Raw genomic sequence first — 7,049 nt, 5'->3', positions numbered from 1 at the left:
ACAGTAAAGTTTTGTAGCTTTTATGATTTAGTCATTTTTATTTAATTAATCAATTAAACGTTAAAATTTTCTATCCAATTTTTAGTACGAACTTGTAATACTCCTATAAAAAATAAATAAATAATAAAATACTGACTCACTTGTTAGAATTATGGTCCTAAAACCGCATTTTTTGATACAACTGAAAAACAGGATGTTACAACTCTTCCCCTTAAAGAAATTTTCCTCCTGAAAAATCTTACTAGAGTATAGGTTCAGGTATTGCAATTTCATAGCTTTTTCTAGTTCCCAGGTAGCTTCCTCAACCCCATGGCGTTGTCAAAGTACTTTAACTAAAGATATGTGTTTATTTTTTAATTCTATGATTTCTTGAACCAGAATTTTTATCAATTCCTCAGTATACGACAAATCCAGCTCTAAATCAACTTCATTCGTAGATATCACATGTGACGGATTTGAACGATATCGACGTAACATTGATACGTGGAAAATGTTGTGAATCTTTTCAACCTCCGGTGGTAAAACCCAATTCTTTCAAGAATTTTATATGACCCTATAAACCTTGAACTAAGCTTTCCTTTTCTACTGAATTGTAGCGCTTTTCTCTAATGTGAGACTTTCAAGAATACTTTATCCCCTACTTGGAAGTTGATATCTTTTCGCTTCAGATCAACATATGATTTCTATCGATCAGAGGAAGCTTTCAAACAATCACGGATAACTCTGACTTTATCTCCAGTTTCACGAATCAAATCAGTACCAATTATCCTTCTTTCACTTAACTCGGACCAATACAAAGAAGTTCTACATTTTCATCTGTATAAAGCTTTGAATAGCGCCATTTTGATACTCGTTGATAATTGTTATTATAAGCAAATTCAGCTAACGATAGAAATTTCTCCCAACTGCCTTCGAACTTGATAACACAACATCAATACATATCTTTAAGAATATGAATTATATATTTGGACTGATCGTCTGTCTAGGGATGGAATGTGTGCTAAAAGTTAATTTGGTGCCTAAAGCTTCATGTAATTTACTCCAGAATCTAGAGGTGAATTGCGGATCTTGATCGAAAATAATGGATACTGGTATGCCATACAATTGGACAATTTCAAAGATATACAACTCGGCTAATCTCTCGAGTTAATAATTTGTTTTGACCAGAATAAAGTACGCTAATTTTGTTAATTTAGCAATAACAATCCAGACAACATCTTTCTTTTTTGGAGTCAGGGGTAATCTTGAAACAAATCCATTGTGACTTACTCCCATTTCCATTCTGGAATCATCAAAGGCTGTAATAAACCCAATAGAACCTGATGCTCAGCTTTCAATTTCTGACATACTAAACATTTAGTTACAAAATCAGATATTTCATATTTCATACCTGACCACTAGTACATTTGCGTCAAATCGTTATACATTTTCGGGCTACCCGGATGAATTGAATAGGTACTACTCTGAGCTTCACTCAAAATGTCTCGTTTTAAAGCTGTATCATTTGGAATACACAAATGACCCATGAAATAAAAATTACTATCATTACCAATACTGACTTTTGTCGTCTGGCCATTTTCAATCAATTCACGCTTTAATTTAAGCTCAGAATCACTTTTTTGCAACTAAGAAATTCACTAAAGAAATGTTGGTCTAACACTTAGTTTAGCTAGAATAGATCCACCGCTTTCCAAAGTCAACTGAGTATTCAATGCTTTTAGAGCAAATAAAGTTTTGACTTAAAGCATCAGAAACCACATTTGCTTTACCAGGATCATAATCTATAATCAGATCGTAATCTTTCAACAATTCGAGCCACTTGCGTTAAGGATGATTCAATTTGTGACAACCCTAATTTGACCCTAGTCGAAAAGTGGTTTTGGGACCACAAAACTGAGTCACAAAAATAATTAAACGTTATATTCTATGCTTATTATATGTGTAAGTGCATGTGTGAAAGTTTCATGCTTTGATTTTGTCATTTGTATGTGAAATTTATTAAATAGGACTTATGTGAGAAATTTTGAAAATGTGATAGGTTAAATTGTAGTGGTCTATTAATGCATGATAAAAAAAAGAATGGACTTGCATGTCAAATTATCCATTTTAAGATAGTGGCCGGCCATGTTGTTATTTAATATAAAATATATGTATTATCTATTAGTATTATGGCAACTAAATGGCTTTATATTTTATAATAATGATAATTAAAAATAGAAAAAGGGTGAAGAAAACAAAGTGTTCATCTTTCTTCTTCTTAGCCGGTTTTAAAGAAAGAAAAAGGAGCAAAACCATTCGGTCATCTTAAGCTTGAAACAAGGTTAGTAATTCATGTTAGATTTTGAAATTTTAGCTTATTTTAAGTTAGTTACCAAGTTCCTTACTTAGCCCATGTCAAAATTTTGAATTTGGGTGATGATTTCAGCATTCGACCATGGTAGATAATGAAGGGGTTAGATTATTGTCCTTATGTTTTGATGAATAATTGTTGATGAGAGAAGTTTGAACTAGTTAAAATTTAATTGGCTAGTACTTATATGTGTAATAGTCGAACTTGAACTTGATAAATTACTTGAACAAATGTTTTGTATTAACATGTTAGAATGTGAGTAATTGCCGTTTGGGTGATTTGAAAAAAATAAAGTAGACGTTTGAATGTCTAACGGTTCGGCTTTATGCATTAATTTAATGGTATGATTTTGAATAATGTAAGTAATGGAATGTGAGTAAAGTTTATGCATAGGTGAAATTATATATGTTTGGCTAACCTAGGTCTCTATGATATTGAAAATGGAAATTATCATGTTAAATGATGTACGGTAGTGGACTAAGTATTTATTTGTATCTTATATACATATGTTAGGATGATGATTGATAGGTGAGAATTAAGCTTAGTTACGAGGTATAAATATGTTAAAATAAATGTTGTATGTGGTTCGTGATTAGTTTTATTGACTAAACAATGTGTTTTGTTCCGTTAAGGTTAAGTATGACTTTGGCATACGAGTAAGTGTATATCATGTATGTATATGTATTGATTTGGTTGAACATAAATGGTAAATTTTTTTATCAAGCTTATATTAAGGATACAATTATAATAAAAACATTTATCATGAATACATGAACCTTCAGTCATATAGATTTTTATGTATGTCTCTAAGTTAATATGAATTATGATATTTATATTAAGACATGCGCACTTGAAAATTCTATTTGTTTAATTTTGTATGTTACTATGTGTCTCGAATGTGTGCAAGGTGTTTACAATTGTGAGTGTTACTTACCCTGTTATGTGGCTAAATGGTTAAGTTGATTTTTGGAATGTGTCTTAGTTGTGATAATATCTCCACTTGAATTCGGTTTGGTGTGTGCAGGGTATGAGCTTAATAGGGTTTATATGTTGTGAATGAATGAAACTTTAGTTAAGCTGTTGTGTGATATGTGCTTTAAAATAAATGAATTATGCATGTGGTCTTGAGGGTGTGTATAAAGAAAATGTTAACTTGTTTGTATCTTAATGCCGAATGAAATATTTGGCCAAGGAATGGTTCAAATTGATGAAAATAGAAAGGTCAAAGATGACCTATAAAGTATTTTATTTTATTTTTTGTTTACTATGATCTATATATGTGAAAGTCGAATATGTATATATATTATATTTTGAAGTAATGCTTGAATAATCGAATAATGATTAGTTTAAAAATTTTTTAAATTAAGCTCAAGAGCATAAAGGGACAAATTCGGATAAGGGAAAAGCTAAAGTAGTTGAGTAGCCGACCCATAGTTGTTCGGAAAATACTCGAGGTAAGTTTTCAGTATTTAAACATAAGCTATTTATGAATGAATCATGACATGTCACGAGAAATTAGCCATACCTTTAGCATATATATATACACATACTTGAAGCTGAATAATATGCATGAGATTTAAATAAGGAAATTTGTTATGATCATCTTGCTGTGAGATGTATTCATTAGATTGGAGATATGTAATGGTAAATTAAGAAGTATTAGTGTGATAGTTATCAAGTGATTATACGTGAATGAAGTCAAAGAGGATTAATGTGATTAGCTTATGTGAAATGCATAAATATAAGTAGTGTATATGTTATGAATTTGTGAAATTTGTATTCGAATTATTATTCGGGCCTATGGCTCAGCAAGCTTTTAGTAGGTGGAATTATTTCGGGCCATGAGCCTAGCAGGCATAATGCCGGTGAATGAGTTTCAGACTTAATGTCTAGCAGGCCTCGTGCCGGTGATAAATTCAGGTTTATACCTAGCAGGCCTCGTGCCGATGTTAAGTTCAGGTTTATACCTAGCAGGCAAATTGCGGTGAAACAATAAAAGTCTATGAATATGAGATTAAACTATACGATATCTGGATTCATTCGATAGATTAAATTGTCCAGGTACGTATAAATTGTTATACATATGAAGAGATGTGAATTAAAGTATGATTTGAAATGAGAAGTATATGGAAGGTGGTTGTGTATATTTATATTCGGCCATCTTGAATTTAGTAAATGGAAGTATATGTTATATACATATAATTATGATCATTGAAATTATAAGTGAATGTAACGATTCAAATTAACTTTATAAGGTCGAATCGATGAGTTACTACGAGTCATTTAGAAGGTATGATTATGAAATTCGAACTCTGAAGAAATAAGAAGTAGAGGAAATGGATTTTACGTGGTTATGTATTTTCGGTCAATTGGTATTATATTTCGAATATGATACAATGTGTATAAATAAGATTTGTTGTTTAAGATACTTAAGACTTACTAAGCTTAATGGATTACTGTGAATGTTTTGTGTTGTCCTATTTATAGATCTTGTTGAAAGCTACGAGCTCAGGGATTTCAAGTTCAAAATCATCTACACTATCGTCACTGTTTTTGTACTTTTGATAGTTTATATTTGAGATATGGCATGTATAGGCTTAACTCTCTTTTGAAGTAAGTTATATTTGAAATTGTAAATATTTTAGCCATGCGAAAATGGCTTGCTAATTTCCTAAATACTAGTTTATGGTTCTATGGACTTATGTGTCAAATATCTTGAAATTTATTAGTTACTTTAACTTTGGTTAAACTTTATTCATGGTTGAATGATTAAAGAAACTATATTTTGTTATGCATGATTGATTATGAATGGCTAGTCTGATCTGTTTCTGATTGGTAATACCTTATGAATCCATTCCGGCGACGGATAAGAGTATAGGGTGTTACACAGTTCTTTCCGGGTCATCAAATATTTCAAGCTTTTATGATTTGTGAAGATATGACATTTTTCACCATAAACGTAATGTCGCCGACTTTTTAAGGCAAAAACAACCGCAACTAATTCCAGATCATGTGTTGGATAATTTCTTTCATGAGTTTTCAATTGATGGTAGGCATAAGCTACCACCTTGTCTTCTTACATAAGTACACAACTCAATCCATTCAATAAGGCATCGCTGTAAACTGTAAGCTTTTTTTCCAGATTCGTGCTGAGTCAACACTTCAATTATCATCTTTTCCAACTGCTCAAAACTTTATTGACATTTATCAGACCAGATAAACCAAACATCTTTCTATAGTAGTTTCATCATCAATAAAGCAATGATCGAAAAAATTTTCACGAAATGTCGATAATAACATGCTAAGCCTAGAAAAATATGTACCTCAATAACATTTCACGGAGATTTTCAGATTACAATTGCAAAAATCTTGTTCAGATAAACTCTAATACCATTTGTAGAAATCACATGCCCCAAAAATCCAACCTCAGGTAACCATAACTCACATATTTTGAACTTCGCATAGAGCTAATTTTCACGCAAAGTCTGCAACACAATTCTCATATACTAATCCTGTTTGGTTTTGTTCTTTGAGTAAATCAAAATATCATCCATAAACATGACCATAAATCGATGCTGAAATACTTTATTCATTAAATCCATAAACACGACAGGGGCATTCGTCAAACCGAACTACATTACAAGAAACTCATAATGGCCATATTGAGTTATGAATTCTATTTTCAAAACATTTGATTCTTTGACTCGCAACTGGTAATAACCCGATTGTAAATCAATGTTCTAAAATATAGTCGCTCCTTTCAACTGGTCAAATAAATCGTCAATTCTAGGTAACAGGCATTTATTATTTATTGTCACTTTGTTCAACTGCTGATAATTGATATATAACCTCAGAGTGCCGTCTTTATTTTTAATGAATAAAATAGGGGCTGCTCAAGGTGATTTACTCAGTTTAATGAACCCGCGATCTATTAATTCTCGAAGATGAGACTTTAACTCTTTAAATTCTATTAGTGCCATTTTGTACGATGCTATAGATATTGGAGCAGTCCTTGGTACAAGATCAATTACAAACTCAACTTCTCTTTCTGGTGGTAACCAAGGTAATTCTTCCAGAAAAACATTAGAAAATTCACACACTGTTGGAACCTGATCTATTTTCGATTTAGATGATTGAGTGTCTAATATATATATCAGAAAAGCTTTAGCACCTTTTCGGATTGAACTTCTAAGCAGTAAAGATTGATATCATGTTAGTTACTGTAGTACCCCAAACCCGGCCCAGACGTTATGGCCGGATCTGACATGCCACATCGAAGCGTTCAAAACATTTTATATTGTTGATCCAGAAAAACCTACTTAGTGTTTTAAAAGATAATTTCATTATAGGTTAAAGTGAATGGAAGCTGGACACCAGGTAGGTATCCATATCAGAGGAGGTGAGCCATGAAGGCTGCTTAAGTACCAAGCTCTCTGATTGGATCCAATCCTAGACATGTCCACATCCATTGCCACACTTGGTTATAACAAGTTGAAATTTCTTTAGTAAATCGAATATTCGTAACATCGTGTTATTTAAAAAAAAACAAGTATCGTTTTGAAATCACGCCTTAAGTCTAGCCCATTTGAATTAGTATCCATCAATTTAAAGTTGTTTTTTATAATATAATCCCAGAAAAAATCAAATAAGAAAATAAAGTTAAAATGGCCTTATTACAACCCAAAAATTAAATAGTAAT

Source organism: Gossypium arboreum, chromosome 13, assembly GCF_025698485.1.
Source record: "Gossypium arboreum isolate Shixiya-1 chromosome 13, ASM2569848v2, whole genome shotgun sequence".
In the NCBI taxonomy this organism is placed as follows: Eukaryota; Viridiplantae; Streptophyta; class Magnoliopsida; order Malvales; family Malvaceae; genus Gossypium; species Gossypium arboreum.
Note: the sequence above shows the minus strand (reverse complement) of the source record.